Raw genomic sequence first — 17,995 nt, forward strand, 5'->3', positions numbered from 1 at the left:
TGTTTAGAATAGACTTGAAACAGTATGTGCCCTTTGTGTTACTACAGTTAGTTTCATAAACCTAGAGAAAATGCTACATATATGGGAGATATTGGAAATAAGGCTGGGGAGGTAAGCATTAATTAGATCATGAAATAATTCGTCTGCAAATCTGTTGTACAAATTGTTATAAATGCTATAGAGAATCATTAAAGTATTATAAGCTCAATACACTGTGGTCCTTCTTGATGGACCAGTTTCTACAATGTGAACATGGAGAGTAGACCAACTTAAATGGTCACACAGTAGAGAAAACACACCTCGATAGAGCCAACTGAATATTTCCTTGGTATAGTTTTCAACCTCTTTCTCTCTCTCTCACACACACACATATACACTAGTGACAGTTGCCTGAGCCATTTATTTTTAAAATAAAGAATACAAACATCTTATTATTTTCCTTTAATAAATATCAGAAATCACAAGGATGATCAAGGACATTGTAAGAAATTAGTTTTTAGCCTTAAAACTGACATGTTTTTAGTTTCACAATAACTACTGTACCCTCCTATTTAACTAAAGATGTTATAAATTGATAAAATAATAAAACAATTATTAGATACTTGAAAAGGCAAGTATTTATACACACTCAAATACAGAACGCTGAGTAAGAACCAAGAGATCATGCAGAAACTGATCTGTTCTGGCCTTAAATCTACGTATGTTCTTTTAGAAGGAGTTAAACTTTCTCTTGTAAATCCTGGATAAGATAATTCTACTTTCACAGTGTTGTATGCAGATTAGAATGTGCCACCAAGCCTCAAGTTATTGGGTCACAACCTCCCAGGGAAATTGAGCCTGTCACTTTCAACTTGTCCAGACTATCTAGTGAAGTCTATGCAATGAGAAACCTCTGACTGGCAAACAGGACACCTCTGTGGCTGAATGAGTTAATGCAGCTTCGTAAAGTGCTTACACTCTGTCTCTCACTGGAAAACCTGGTTCATTGCACATCCAGAATGTGCAAAGCAATTTCAGTCTGCAGACAACAGGCAGATGGATTGCCTTGAAGACAGAAATCCCTTGTTTACAGAGAAAACAAGTACAGAAATACAGCCTAAGGCCAAATGCTCACAAACTGCCTGGACAAGCTTTAGGGAGTTAAATCCCCAAACTAACCTGATGTCCCAAGAGGGCAGATTTTGGTCTTAGAATTTATTAAAGTGTTCATGGTAATTATTTGTGTTCAATTGAAACAACACTTTATTTAACATGGATTACGAAGGCCTTTATAGGCGTAAGCCATGAGGGAAAGAATTAACTTTGATATAACCAATGAGTATTAACATTGAACTGAAGATCATACTATATTGTAATGCTATACAGAAAATGTTGGAAAGGCCCAAAGTAACTTGGTGCAAAGAGTAAACCTTAACAATACAAATGTTTCTGTTTATATTTTTCAATTATTTCCCCAAGATTATTTTCCATATTTTCCTAGAATAGGGATCTGTTTTCTTTTTTCTTTTAAATGATGTGGGGATAAATATAACCCTCATTTGTATACATTTAAAATTATACACCTTATGTCATTGAAATGAAACAAAGTATACAACGAGTTATACTACCCTTATTTCTTGGAATAGTATCTTACCAGCAGGAATAAAATAATAACTATCCTAGATGACTTGTATTTGAGAAAAATTCAAATTTTATCTTGTTTCCTATGTAAATCTTTGGGTATGTATATTGCTGCATATTATATTCTACAATGATTTCTTCTCTTTCCCTTTTAATGCATCTTTTCTAGAAAGTCAGGATCTCTTGAGTTTGGGGAAAGGCAATCAACTCGGAATCATTCAACAGTACAGAACATTGCAATGTTTATGGATTGAAAACACAGCCAACTGGGAAGAGTTGGATCTCTAAAAAAAGTGATTTAACTTAGAAAACTTTTAAACTTTAGTCATTGGAGATACAGAATTGTGTGTGTGTGCTCATATGTGTGTATGCATATTTGCACATACACATATATGATTGCTAAAAATGCCCTGTTTATACAAACTGTAAACTTGGCATGAATCCTTGTGGATTTATTTATTATGTAAACTGTAACCAGTAAAGTTTTTAAAGTTCGAAGATATTGTTATTATAAGCTTTTCTCTTTTAGAAAAGAAATTTGTCTCTATCTGAATCAAGTCCATGAAATTTGAACCATTGTTAAACCAACTACTTGAAAGACACTTACTTTGAGTCTCTTCTTTAAATTTCTACCCCTGACTAGTAAAGAGTGAAGATAAGAATAATTCTGTCTTTAAAACTAGGTGGAAATTATTTCAGTCTCATAGAGGAAAATAATCTTCTTGTATAGAGAAACTCTAACTGAACTAGCATTTATGGAGAACATACAGTGCAAGCAGGCAACTCTGCTAGACAGTGTGGGGATCCAAGGAGAAATGAAACAGCATCTCCAGGAGGAGTGATTCTTAACTGTCTCTGCACATCACTGTCATCTGGGGAGTCTTTCAAAATCCCAACATTTAGGTCATAAGTAAATCTAATTAAGTCGGAATTTCAGGGGTGAAACTGGGGAATCAGCTCTCCCAAGTGACTGATGTGCAGCTCACCCAGAAAAGTACTGTGCTAGAGGGATTCTTCTCAAAATTTAATGGTCTTCTATTTCACTTGGGAATCTTGATAACATGTATATTCTGACTGAGTTATGTCTGAGGATTACCTGGGAGTTTACATTTTAACACGTTCCCAGAACCAAATTAGGGCAATATGGTTTTCTGCTGTTTCTGCTGGTGATTTTCTTGTATCAAATTATTAATTTTTAATTGTGAAATCTTCGTTTCATTTAGCAATTTATTTGTGGAAGTTATTTGATACAATAATGATGAAATCCTACAGAGGTGATGTATCAATATATTTCAAATACCTGCTACCTAGTACACAACATGTGTAGAATCATTTAACATTTACTTGGTTGCTTTATGACTTCTTGTATCATGCAAACTGTGAATGTCAGCTTCAAATCAATGTGTAGACCTGCTGGAGGATACAGTTTCTCACAGATTTCCCTTATTTCTCACTCTATTTTCCAAGAAAAGTTTATCACATCACTTGGGGTTCTGAGTGTTTGGACAGTAGTGCACACGTAATAATTTCTGTAGCCAGGATGCCAGCTACTTACCAAACACTTCTAATACTTTTTCCTTAGCACATAATCTAGATATACTTTCCTCCTATCTTAAATTTAAGTGTGGCTATGTGGTGAATTTGCATAAATAACATGTTAATAGAGATGACATCTGGCAATGCTCATGAAAATTTCTACATACAGCCTTCCACGCTTTTACTTGTTTACCAACATTTGCAGCGTTCCTGAGTAACTGTGTGAAAAACATACATCTTCCATCACCATTACTCACCACTAACCTGCTCATATGAGAAAAAACCTTGGAGTTTTTGAGCTATTACACATTATGAAACTAAGTATGAAACCTTGATTGGTCCTGAGATACAATTTTTTCTCTTAGGTACCAGGAATCTGTTTAAACCTTATGGGTTGAAGAGTACACCCCCAAAAAGATGTGTTGAAATCCTAACTTCTGGCACCTGGCAACCTAGACTTACATGGAAATAAGGTCATTGCATTGTAATCAAATTAAAATGAGGTCATTAGAGGAGACTCTAATCCAATGTGACTGGTGTCCTTATATAAAGAGACACAGAGACAGCAAAGCACAGAGAGAATATGATATGAATAGAAACAAGAGGAAAGCCATATAATGACAGAGGCAGATATTGGAGTCATGCAGCTGTAAGCCAAGAAATTCCAAGGATGGCAGGTCACTACCAGAGCAAGGAAGAAGTAAGGAAGGAGTCTATCCAGAGTCTCAGAGTGAGCTGGGCCCTGCTGAAACCTCGACTTCAGACTTCTATCCTCCAGAACTATGGGAAATACATTTCTGTTAAATCACCCAGTTGGGGGTACTTTGTTACGGCAGCCCTTGGGAAATAACACAAAGCTGAAACACAGTTTTGCATGTTTGAAAATGCCCTGAGGACCTCAGCAAGTTCAGTGATCAGTTTTCTTCCCAATTAATCTGATTTTTTTTCTATTTTGGCCAAATTATTCCTTCCTAAATCTTCAGATTTACACACACACATATATATAGCCTCCATCTTTCCTCATAACGAAAACTGAGAACTAAAACCATCTATATCTACTAAATATTTAGTCTGATTAACAGGGTTTCACTATTTCCCTGTCTCTATCATTGCACATTTACGATTCCAGGCAGTTGTCAATAAATTAATTGTTCATTCCCAAGACTTCCAGAGAACGCCATTTGAATAAACATAAAACTGTTCAATACTTCAGTACATAACATGAAATGGCAGTTTTACGTGCCAAGACTGGAAATCCCCTCACCTCTTTAACTGGGGATTATTCTTTCTTCCTCTGTCAAACTACACCTACTAACTTAAAAAGTGATCTGTTGTACAAATAACATTGCCAGAATAGTGCTCTTCTGGAGGTATCTTGACATCTTTATCCATAACAGGTCAAAGCTAATTTTGAAATGAACTTACCCTACTCTTGTACCTGAATCAAGCCTAAATTAAAGTATCACGTTGGCTTTTTGAGGTCAAAACGTTCTATGGACATGGGGAGGAGTATTCTACAGATGAAGTCAGCTCTGAAACAGATTCCCTCTATCTGCTTACAGTTTCAGCTCAGAAAAAGCAAAAGGTTTCTAAAGATAGAAAAAAACATAAGTTTAATTTTTAAACACTAATTTGCATTTGTATTTAATAATATATCTTAAATGTGATTTCATATTAGTACACTATTTTACATTCCCATACAATATTCCACTCTTTGAAGATAGTGTTCTGTGTTTAATCAATTCTACAATGATAGACATTTAAGCTGCTACCAGTCTTCTGTTATTATGCTGCCATGAACTACTTTCTATACATACCTTTGCTCAAATGTGTTAATATTGCTGAAGATCATTTAGTTATTAGTGTTGTTTGGGTCAAAGGATATCTTTTCAATTTTGACAAATATTGCAAATTGCAATATCGGTTGAGAATTTACAGTCTCATATACATTTCACTAAAGTTTCTGTTTCCCAAACTCTCCAAATTGTGATTGCCGCATAATAGTTTTAGTTATCAATCTGAGAGTTGAAAAATGTGTTGCATTTAGTTCATAGTGAAATTTATTTCATTTTTATTTCCTTTTACTTTAGTATCTTTTGTGTACTACCAGTTTGTGTTCTTCGTTCATTTTTCTATTAGATTGATGTTCTTTTTCTCATTGATTATATGATTTTTTCATGTATTAAAGAAAGCAGTTTTTTCCTCTGGTTGCAAGTACTTTTTCCCCAGTGAAGTACTATTTTTATATTGGTTGCATGTAGTTCTTCTACAGCTGGTCATTTTTAATTGCCCTTATGTTTGGTTGAAATAAAAGCAAAGAAAATTAAAAACATAAATGTTACATTTTACAAGAAATCAGTTGCATATGACCATTACATATTTCAATTTAAAATGAAAGAAATTTATATTAGACCATGTGGTGTCTTAAAGGCATTGACAGGATTTTTCTACCTTTGAAGAATATAGTACAGTTATATTGTGATGAAAAACAAAAAGTCTTCACTGGAGAGAAAAAGTATTATCAATAAGTTAGTTCACTGAACAGAACTAAATATGTTTGTTTTCCCATTAACCATCCAGTGGTATCTTTTAAGATCAATATAAGGAATCAAAAAATTAAAAATATTAAATATTTTCTCATCAGAGTTATCAGATGATTAATTTTGAAAACTCACTCTACATTTTTATAATTATTGTTCCTTTTTCTACCACCCACAATGAAAAAATACTCTATGTGTTATTTACGGTCCTTGTCTAATTCACTAATATATTGTCGGCACCTAGATAGTGTCTGGGATAAAATAGGTACAAACTTATCATTTTTAAATGAGGAATCGATATTTATTGAACACTTTTTCTCCTCTTGTGAATAAACTTTTTCTGAGAGTTTAAAGTTATATTTGTACATTAAAATATTTGTCTCTTTACTAGAAGAGTACACTTTCTTTAACATATGGACCTTAAAACTCAACCAGAAAAAGAAGGCAATGTTTCCTATAAACACTGTCATATAAAACAAATGTCTTTACTTAACACAAAGATAGAATTCACTTAAGCACACATATGCTTCAAATTAGTTTCATTTTGACAAAGTAAATACTAATTGAAATAAAAATCCACAGATAATTTCTGCATTTATTCTCCCTAGAACTACTATAGAATGAGGAAAATTTTAAGCACTGGGAAAACAGAAAAAAGAAAAACACATGTTTTTTTTTTTATTTTTTAAATCTCAAACAGCTCAGAATATGCACACTGAGCAATAGATACGAATAAACACTTGCAGTACAGCAAAGATAATTATCAGTCACTGGTCACTTAACAAGTGCTATATACCACTCAAAACATTCATATGTATTTCCTTATTTAATCATTAATACACTGTGGTGTATTATACTCCCACTGTATAGATAGAAAAACTCAACAACTGAGTGCCAAGTAATTTGCTGATGCTGCAGAGTTTTGAAGTTTTACACCTGGTGCTCAAACGTAGGCTCTCAGACTTCAGTGCCCCTCATCTTCAGTGCCCCAGAAAAGCAAAGAAAAAGCTTAAAATCTGCCAAGAGGTGGAGGTAGTATTGGATCCAGTGGAATATTGTTATATGACTTTCTTCTTAGAATCAATAAAGATTAGATTAGAAGAAAATAAAATCACATTGTTTAGAGTTCTGAAATTTAAAAATTTGTCAGTCTAAAATTATCCATCTAATGGAAAAATTCTTTAAAATGAAGCTAAAACAAAAGCATTTTAAGAGAGAAATGCCTTAGAGAATTTATGTCCAGCTGAAACGCACTATAAGAAATAGTCAACAAAGTTCTTCAGAATAAAGAGAAATCATACCAAGTAGAAATCCAGATCTGCAGGAAGAAAGAAAAGTACCTGGAAAGTTAAAATTGAGGATAACTATAAATTACCTTTTAATCATCTTTTATGAGGGGGTGTATGTATGTGTGTTCACATATATTAAAATTCTTTAAAATATTATTGACTGAAGCAAAAATGATACAAATATATGCTGAGGGTTATACCATATGGAGAAGCAAAATATATGAATACAAAAATACAAAGGACAGGCACAAATGGAATTACACTACTGTGAGGCTTGTATATTGTTGTTGAAATACTATAATAATATTTGATGATTCGATATGATAAATTAAATATTTGTCCTATAAGCTCAAGAATAACACTGTCCAATAGAACTTTCTGTGATGATGAAATATTCTATTAATCTATGCTGCCTAATCCTGTAACCCCTAGCTACATTTGATTAGTAAGCATCTAAAGGTGGTTAATGCAGCTACAGAACTGAGTTTTCAGTGATACTTAATTTTAATTAATTTAAATTTGTATTTAAAGGACCACATGTGGCTAGTGGCAAGCTATTGGACAGTCCAGCTCTGGAGCAGTCACTAAAATAAAAAAAGGAAAGAATTATAGTCCAAATGTTAATAGAGCAGATAAAAATAAATAATAAAGGATACTTAATTATTCCAAAAGATATGGGAGGAATAAGGAGAAAAAGGAACAAAGAATTGCTATAACCAAAACCAACAATTATAAAGATTTTAGACTTAAACACATCAATAATTTGATCATGTAAATAAATACTGCAATTAAAAGACAAACACTTTTAGACTAGAGAAGAAAGCAAGACTCTAAGGGTGGAAAAAAGAAAAAAAAACATAGAAACACAAATTTTAAATATAAATACACAAAGAAATTGCAAAATGAATATCAGAAAAGTACATACCAAACATAAGAATGATGGTACAGCTGTATTTAATAAGAAAAAGTACTCTTTAAAAACTCAGCAGTAGGGCTTCCTTGGTGGCGCAGTGGTTGAGAGTCCGCCTGCCGATGCAGGGGACACGGGTTCGTGCCCCGGTCCAGGAGGGTCACACATGCCGCGGAGTGGCTGGGCCTGTGAGCCATGGCCACTGGGCCTGTGCATTCGGAGCCTATGCTCTGCTATGGGAGAGGCCACAACAGTGAGGGGCCCACATACCGCAAAAACAATCAATCAAACAAACAAAAAAACAACAACAAAAAAAACCCTCACCAGTAATATAGCAGAGCATTTCCTCACAACAAATGTGTCAATTCATCAAGAAGACATAACAAAACTAAATTAGTATGTACCTAATGGCAAAGATTCAAATATATGAATCAAAAAATGACAAATCCACAGCCTTAATAAGAGATTTAAAACTCTCCACTCTCAGTAACTGATAGATAAGCAGACAAATAATTAGTAAGAAGAAAGGAGTTCATTGACCTAATTGACATTGTTAGAATACTACATCCCCAAACTGCACAGTTACATTTCTTTCAGTAAGCATTGAATAACTCACCCACACAGATGACATGCTGAGGAATACACTGTCGCAACAAATTTCAAAAGATTGCTGTTATTCAAAGTTTGTGTTCTGAATACAGTAGAAGTAAAATAGAAGTCAATAACTATAAGACATGTATAAAATTGTCAAGTATTTGGCAATGTAGCCATATATTTCTACATAAAATATAGGTCAAAAATTGACTACATGAGACTATGGAAAAAGGTTCAAACCGAATATATGGAGGAAGAAGATAAAATATTATCATGAAAGATATCAGAATAAAAAATAGTTAAACGTAAATTAAACCCCCCAAAGGGTGTAATTATTTCTATTATATAGCTTTTTAAAAATTAGGGCAGTGAAATATTACAATGAATTTAAAGAAAAATTAAAATAGAGCTAGGAAATATAGACTAATTTTTCAAAGACCATTTTAAAATTGTGTTAATGGATAGAATAGACATAGTATAACAGCTCAAGGAAAAACTATGTTTGAAATATGTAACATTTTTAGAATTTAAGATCCCTGAGTGAGTTTGTATGTAGATATAGGGATAACAACCATTTGGAGAATGATTGATTGGATATATACAAATCTTGAAATGGTAAAGACTATTTAAATGAATGATTCCAGAATGTGAGGTTGTTTAGAATGAAGACCATGTGTAGAAGAGTTAGCTTACCTAGAGTTCAAATAATATTTGGCTTTATGATAGCAGAGGAGATAAAGACAGATAAGAAAAAGCATACATTTAGAAGTAGAATAGAAGAAGTTGGAGAGGTTTGAACCTAGTTTTTTAAGAGATATGTGCTCATCAGCTGAGGTGTTTTGAGCAGTGGGTGAAGGAGGACAACTTAATGTAATATGAGGGATTCAGATTTAACAGCACCACTGTGACATGGGAGCAGCAGCTGTTTAAAATCATACAATGGGGGTTATACAGACAGAGTGAATCCTCTGGCTGTAGGACAAAGCTAGATTATCCTATAGAAATTCTCTCAAAATTAAGGAAAAATGTACATAAAAGTATCATATAAACAATTATGTCAAAAATTTTGTTTTGGGGACTTCCCTGGTGGTGCAATGGTTAAGAATCCGCCTGCTAATGCATGGGACACGGGTCCGAGCCCTGGTCCAGGAAGATCCCACATGCTGCAGAAGAGCTAAGCCCGTGCGTCACAGCTACTGAGCCCGTGTGCCACAACTACTGAAGCCTGCACACCTAGAGCTCGTGCTCCACAACAAGAGAAGCCACCACAATGAGAAGCCCATGCACCACAATGGAGTAGCCCCTGCTCGCCACAACCAGAGAAAGCCTCTGGGCAGCAATAAAGGCCCAACACAGCCAAAAATAATAAATAAATTAATTAAAAAAAATTGTTTTGATCTTGTAAAGAAGTATCAATCTTCCTTAGAAAGATTATAAAATGGACACCGTTCACCACATATTTATTTCCTATCCCTCCATCACTGTATTTTACCAAGGTAACCAGTTTCAGGTCCTGAGGATAATTTACCCTAAGATAGATTTTGTTTTAGTCCAAAGACATTGGCATAAATGTGGGTCTTGGTGGTTTAATTATATATAAAAAATATGCATATACATACATACATACACACACACACACACACACACATATATGTATGTTTTTAGTTTTCAATGCTTAGTTATTGTGATATTTAACATAAAATTCCAATTTTCAGCTTTTCTCAACAAATTCTGAAGGCATGCAAACATGATCTCTAAAATACTCTTAATTTTCATAAGGATGATTGTTTGGACAAGAGCAGGAACTACTGCTTTTAGATGGAGCTTGCGTTCTACTGTTTAACACAATTCTCATGGCTCACTATTCTGCCTAAGTGTCAGTTACTTCTCACAGCTCTTGAAGTATTGCTTATATCATTATAGATTTAGGAAAGAGGAAAATATGTCTTGATTCATTGAGTTGTAAAGGACATGTGTAAGATAATATTTAATTTTTATTAACAGGCAAAAAAGTAGATCTGTAAAAATGCTAATATACACACATATTGTATATATGTACATACATATATATGTGTATTCATGCATACATCATATATATACACACACACACCACTTCGGTCAACAAGTCCCTTCATTAATTCATGTTACTCGCATGGTGCCATTGTTACAATTTGTACTTTAAATCTATGTTTAGAAAAGACATATATAAGTTTATACAGAGATAAAAGTAAGTTTGCCAAAGACAACAATCAATAAGATGACGGCTATTTATATTTTCTGTCTTCTGTGGACACTGGAATGTTGCCTGCAATAGTCAGGCTACATACTTCCCACATACCAGATTAATGCAAATATAGAAGAATTTGAATTCAGAACATTAAGATGGCAATAATCTGATTAAGAAGCCTTAAACCAAAGACTTTTACAGTTGCCACCCAAATCTAAGTATTGCTAATTAACGCCCATTTCTCAGATGTAATATAATTCGAATTTGTGAGGGATGAAGCGCTAAGATCTTTACATACTTCCAGTGTAAAAAAAAAAAGTCCGTAAGAATAAAATCCTCAGATAAATAGTAGTAGTAGTACTAGTACTACTGCTACTAAATATCTAATATTCAGAAAATGTTTATGTGACTAGAGACGTTCAAAGGCTTTCTGTAGAGTAAACCACTGAATGTTCAAAAAATTCTTTGAAGCAATTACCATTGATCTGTATTCCAAGTAAAAGAAAATGGAGAATAAATAGGTTAAGAGGTGTACTCAAGTCAAACAGAAAGTAAGGAATAAATTCCAGGTGTTGAACTGAGACACCCCATTGGAAGAGCCAAATACAGGCTCCCTCTTTGAGTCATGAGTCTTTGCCCAGACTTTCTATGAAATAAGCCTATTGGATGGAGGAGCCCTATCTACTAGTGTTTTGGGCAGATAAAATTTCCCAGATTTACTCATGCCTCGCTGAATGTTTGACATCCCATTATATTCCAGGATCACCATCTTATTCACTCTGAAAAAGATCTAAAAAATTTTCCAAATTCTCCCCTTTTGGTGATATTGCCACGAATAGAAAATAATTCCAGATGCTTCTATAACCCACACCCTTCTGCCCCCAAGTATGGCACTCAAGGCAGAGGAAGGAACAAGGCCCCTGAGCTTGATCTTTTTAATTTGCCCTCCTCTTTTCCCATATTTACTTTTCCATATTCCTATATTCAATCTTCATATCCCCTCCTTTTCTTTGTTGAGGTGGTTTTCCTACTTTCCCCAAGAATATGATTACAGAGCATAACAGAAGAAAAAAATGACCAACAAAAAATATTTTAAAATATCCATGTGTATATAGGCTGGTCAAATCATTGGTCATCAAGGTAAAAGATAATCTCCCCATAAGAGTCTGGAAACATATATGCCTCAATTCAATTCCTCATCATGACATGTTAGACCAAGTATAGTTAAAATCACAAATGCTAAAAATGTGCAAGGCAGAGATGTTCTGCTCACTCTGTGACATGCTGCCTGCTTTTCACATTACTCTATGGATTACTCTATTTTGAGCCCTAGCTGTTCTTGCTAGCTGCCTTTTTAAAATCTGTTCTTGTAGTTCTCTGCTGTATTATGGTAATAATGAAGGTTTTAAACTAGGGAAACTAATATAATGTTTGGGGACAAAACTATGACATTTTCTACATGGAGAATGAAGATAGAAGTCCTGGTTTCCTATGCAATCCAATTTAAAACCTTTCACCCAATACATATATGGACCCCTGCACAGCACATACAAATGAACACACTCCCCTTTTGGCTAAAGACAATCAGTGTTAATATCAATTCCACAAGTCAAATGTGGGCTACCAAAGCATTTTTGTGTGTCTTATAGTTACTCACTCTACTGTTTCTATTAGATTTTGTTTTGAGTATCAATGCTGCATAAATAAACACCAAAAAATGTAGTTGTAAAAAACAGCAACCGTTTTCATGTGCTCAGAATTTTATGGGTCAGAATTTATGCATCACAACAGAGGACTCATCTCTGCTTCACAGAGATTGGGCTTTGGTAGTTCAAACAGTTGGAGGTGGCTGTGATGGATAAAATGGGGCCACATGTCTAAGGTCTTAGTTGTGGCTGTTGGTGATCCCAAATGTCTTACTCACTCATGTGTCTGACATCTGAGCTGTGGACTGGACTGGCTGGATCAGCTGAGGTTACCTGAGTAGCACATCTCTCATCTCCCCTCTTTCTTCTCTCTTCTCTCTTTCTCCACTATGACAGTCTCAAGGTTGTTGAATTTTTTAGAGCGGATGGCTTCCCCTAGTGGTAGCATTCCAAGAAATCTGCATAGAAGCAGCAAGACTTCTTGTGAAATAGCTTTGGAAATTCCAGAATATACCTTTCTACTCATTTAATTAATGAAATAAACAGTTAAGCCAAGCCCAGATTAAAGAGGAGTAGAATTAGACTCTACCTCTTAATGGGAGAAGCAGCAAGAATTTATGGTCACTTTTTTTTTTAAGCATACAGCAAGCAGTGTTAACTGTAGTCATCATGTCATAATGTTTCACATTACATCCCCATTACTCATTTATCTGGGGGTGCAGATATCTCTTCAACATATTGTTTTCATTTCCCGTGGATGTATTCCCAGAAGTGCAATTGCTGATCATGTTTGATAGTTATATTTTTAACATTTTGAGAAACCTCCATACTTTTTTCCATAGTGACTGTATTGATGTACATTCCTACCAACAGTGCAGAAGTGTTCCCTTTTCTCCACATCCTCTACAGCATTTACTGTGTCTTTTTTTTTTTTTTTATGATAGTCATCCTAAACGGATGTGAGGTGATATCTCATTGTCGTTTTGATTTGAATTTTCCTGATGATTAGTGATACTGGGAACCTTTTCATGTACCTGTTGGTCTTTCATATATCTTCTTTGGAAAAAATGTCTCTTCAGGTGTTTTGCCCATTTTTTAAGTGGATTTGTTTGTTTGCTTATTTTGTTTTGTTTTTGGTTTTGTTATCTGTTGAGTAGTATGAGTTCTTTATATTTTGGATATTAACCCCTTATAAGATAAAGGATATGCAAATATTTTCCCATTCCATAGGCTGTCTTTTCAGATTGTTGGATGTGTCTTTTGCTGTGCAGAGCTTTTAGTTTTTTTTATGTAGTCCTGCTAGTTTTTTTTTATTTTGTTGCTTGTGCTTCAAGTGTTACATCCAAAATGTGGCCATTATTAGTACATGACAGACTTGGTTGTGTGTAAGTAGCTAGAACCCACACGTTGAAGAAAAGTATAATAAATTGATTACAGAATTGTTGCAGTTTAATCCATGACAATTATACCAAAATACTTCCACAAGTTGACTGCTTGGCCTTTTTCTATTCCCTGCTTCTACTGTTGGTTTTGCCTTATTATTGTAAACACATGACCCCACAATTAAGGATTTCCTACCTTCCTCCCACACTCTACAATGAAACAAGCTTTATCTCTTTTGAAACTATCAGTCAAATCTAGTCCATTTTACTGTAACTTTAGTCCCATAGTTCTATAGACACCAGGTCTTTGGAACTATTTAGCAGAAGTAGGTTATTCCACTAAATGTGCAAAAATGTTCCTCTTATGCCATATCCTTTTTATCTTAATAAAATGCCAGAGTCCCAGAAGGTCTCAGTAAGGATGACAAACTTTAGTGAGGTATAGGAAAATAAGAGAGAAAAAAAAACAGCATGAGGAAAAGAGTGAAACAAATAATATAGTAATGTTGGATGTTATTGCCTGCTATTACATGTCAGCTTAGCTAAAATAGCATTAGCTCAAAAAGGACTATTTTAATATCAACTAGTTTAACACATTTTTTGCACATTTCTCAGTTGTTTTCATTTTAGAAATTCATGAAAGCAAAATTTTTGTAAGAAGAATATTTTAACAGATTTCCAATAGCAGGCTCTTTCAAAGATTGTCATGCAATTTCTTACTTTTTAGAGTTATACAATTTCTTAGTTTAAATTCCTCTGGGGGGAGTATTAATATCCAGTTGATGGAAGGAGAATGAAATGGAGCAAAGGAAGTACAACATATTCCCAATTCAATTTAATAATATTTTTATTCACAGTTATTATCAAGATAATACTCCAGAAATTTGTCAAACTATTTTGGCAAAACATTTTAAGTAGCACAAGAACAGTATGAATGATATTGCAAAACAAATTATATGATTTTCCAATTGATAAAATATTAATAGAATTAGAGACTTTAAACTCTAGGCTTATGGGGATAAAAGGAGAAAAATAAATATTATTATAATAGTATTCATTCTCAAAGTCTTCATTATATCATTTTTATAGAGTTAAAAATGGATAAATATAACCTAAACCTTAAATTATGGGTGTTCTTCACTTTACCAATTAATAACAGTCAAAATTACAGAATTCAATTATTAGCTGTTATGTTAAGTGTTCTGGTAGTTTTTCTTAAGTGAGTCAGTATTGTTGTGCCATTGGCCCATTTATTTTACCTAGAAAACGACATGCTCACCATGTGAGAGTGAAAAATTAGAGAATAGGTGGAAAACAATAAGAAATGTTTAAATTGTCCTTCTCACTAGTAGAGCAAAATGCATTTGATTCATAGACATGAAAAAGAATAGACACAGAGATACAGGAACACACACACACACACACACACACATATTTAATCCACAGTTAAATAACTTGACAAAATAGTTATATGTCTCACAATTGAGAGTCAATTAGAAAAATTCTATAATGATGTGTACATCAGTTAAGAGATTCTTGTTTGGTTCTTCTACTATGAAATAAAAATCAGAAATATTTTTCAGCATAATACAACTCTTCCATTTCTTTGACAGTTTTCAGCTATTAGAAACAGATGGTGTTTTGGTGGTAAACATAATTAATTCCATTTTATAGAATTCACTTAATTAGAATTGGGCTCCATGTCTCACATGCATTGGATTGTTATACATATCGTTTTTAATTCTGCCAGCTGTCATAAATGCATACTTATTTTTTTAATTCTTAAAAATATCATTTCTAAAGAGGAGATAATCTATTCATTTTCCTGAATAAGTTGGAAATGAAACACATTATTGCAAAATTGAATTTTAGAGAATGCTATAAGCAGACAAATTATTGTTTCAAAATGCATGGAAAATTCAGAATATATACAAGTTCCAAAACATATTACTACTTTACATCCCTTCAATTATGTTAATATTTTTATTTTTCATTTGTAAAGTATTAACTGAAATATTTTATACTTCTAAGATTTAAAAAGTACTAATCGTGACAAAACACATGCTTAATAGACCATGAAATCTTTCTCAATTTATTCACTTTTTATTTTTAAAAATGTCGCCAAAGTAGATTGAATACAAGAACCAAATAAACTGATGAAAAGTGAAAACATTGCCCGTTTCCAATATATTGATTCTACATAAAGCCTCTCAATGAAATGATTAATATTTCAAACTTTGTGTGTGTGTGCACTTGTGTGTGTGTGCGTCTACCTCCTGCTGATCACCTTCAGTATTCAAATATGATCTTGCTGCATTAAATATAATAATATAAGATGTATTAACTCAAATTGTTTATGTTTTATAAACTGTACATTCACCATTAGATATTTTGTACATATTCCAAAGAACGAAACTTTGTCATAGCTATAAGGTCTATTTTACCTGTCATGGATCATCAACAGAGGGTTATTGAATACTTTGAGCATACTATTCTTTTACTCTGGAAAGTACAATTAATAGTTTTTCTTTAGTAATTCCCTATAGTAATGGTTTCTAATAAGTACAAAAGCTATGGTTAAAAGTTATGTATTTTGTATCCTAACTAGAATTAGAAAGACTAAAGAATAGTTTACATTTGTTTAAAATAGCTTAAGCTTAATATTTTCTTTCTTTTTTTGCTTTTTGTATGCTTTTAAAAAAGTATTGAAGTATAGATGATTTACAATGTTATGTTACTTTCAGATGTACAACAAAGTAATTGAGTTATACAGACATATATAACTATTTTTTTCATATTCTTTTCCGTTATAGGTTATTATAAAATATTGAGTATAGTTCTCTGTGCTATACAGTAGGTACTTGTTGGTTATCTATTTTATATATAGTAGTGTGTATATGTTAATCCCAAGCTCCTAATTTTGCTCTCTCCCCACCCCTGCTATCACCTTTGGTAAGCATAACTTTGTTTTCTATGTCTGTGGGTCTATTTCTGTTTTGCATGTAAGTTCATTTGTATCATTCTTTTAGATCCCACATATAAATGATATCATGATATTTGTTTTTCTCTATCTGGCTTACTTCACTTTGTATGATAATCTCTATGTCCATCCATGTTGCTGCAAGTAGTATTATTTCATTGTTCTTTTATGGCTGAGTAATATTCCATTGTGCAAATATACCACATCTTATTTATCCATTCATCTGTTGATGGACATTTAGGTTGCTTCCACGTCTTTGCTATTATAAATAGTGCTGCAATGAACATTGGGGTGCATTTGTCTTTTACAATTATGGTTTTCTCCAGATATATGCCCAGGAATAGGGTTGCAGGATCATAAGGTGGCTGTATTTTTTAGTGTTCTCCATAGTGGCTGAACCAATTTACATTCCCACCAACATTGTGGGAGGGTTCTTTTTTCTCCACACCCCCTGCAGCATTTATTATTTGTAGACTTTTTGATGATGGTTATTCTGACCAGAGTGAGGTGATACCTCACTGTAGTTTTGATTTGCATTTCTCTAATAATTAGTGATGCTGAGCATCTTTTCATGTGTATTTTGGCCATCTGTATATCTTCTTTGGAAAAATGTTTATTTAGATCTGCTCATTTTTTTTGATTGAGTTGTTTGTTTTTTTTTGATATTGAGCTGTATGAGCTGTGTATTTTGGAGATTAATCCCTTGTCGATCACATCATTTGCAAATATTTTCTCTCACTATCAGAAAGAGAAATTAAGAAAACAATTCCATTTACAATCACATCAAAAGAATAAAATAACTAGGAATAAATCTAAGGAGATAAAACACAAACAGATGAAAAGATATTCCATGCTCATGAAAGAATCAATATTGTCAAAATGACCATACTACTCAAGGCATTCTACATATTCAATGCAGCTCCTATCAAAATACTAATGATATTTTTCACAGAACTAAAAAAAAATTCTAAAATTTGTACAAAAACAATAAAGACCTCAAAAATCCAAAATAATCTTGAGAAAGAATAAAGCTGCAGATATTATGCTTACCTGACTTCAAACTATACTATAAAGCTACGATGATCAAAACAATTTTATTCTGGCACAAAAACAGACACATAAATCCATGAAACAGAATAGAGAGCCCAGGAATTAACACATATTTATAAGGACAATTAATCAATAACAAAGGAGGCAAGAATATACAATGAGGAAAAGACAGTCTTTTCAATAAATGGTGTTGAGTAAACTGGACAGCTACATACAAAAGA

This window comes from Mesoplodon mirus, assembly GCF_964341445.2.
Source record: "Mesoplodon mirus genome assembly, chromosome: 6".
In the NCBI taxonomy this organism is placed as follows: Eukaryota; Metazoa; Chordata; class Mammalia; order Artiodactyla; family Ziphiidae; genus Mesoplodon; species Mesoplodon mirus.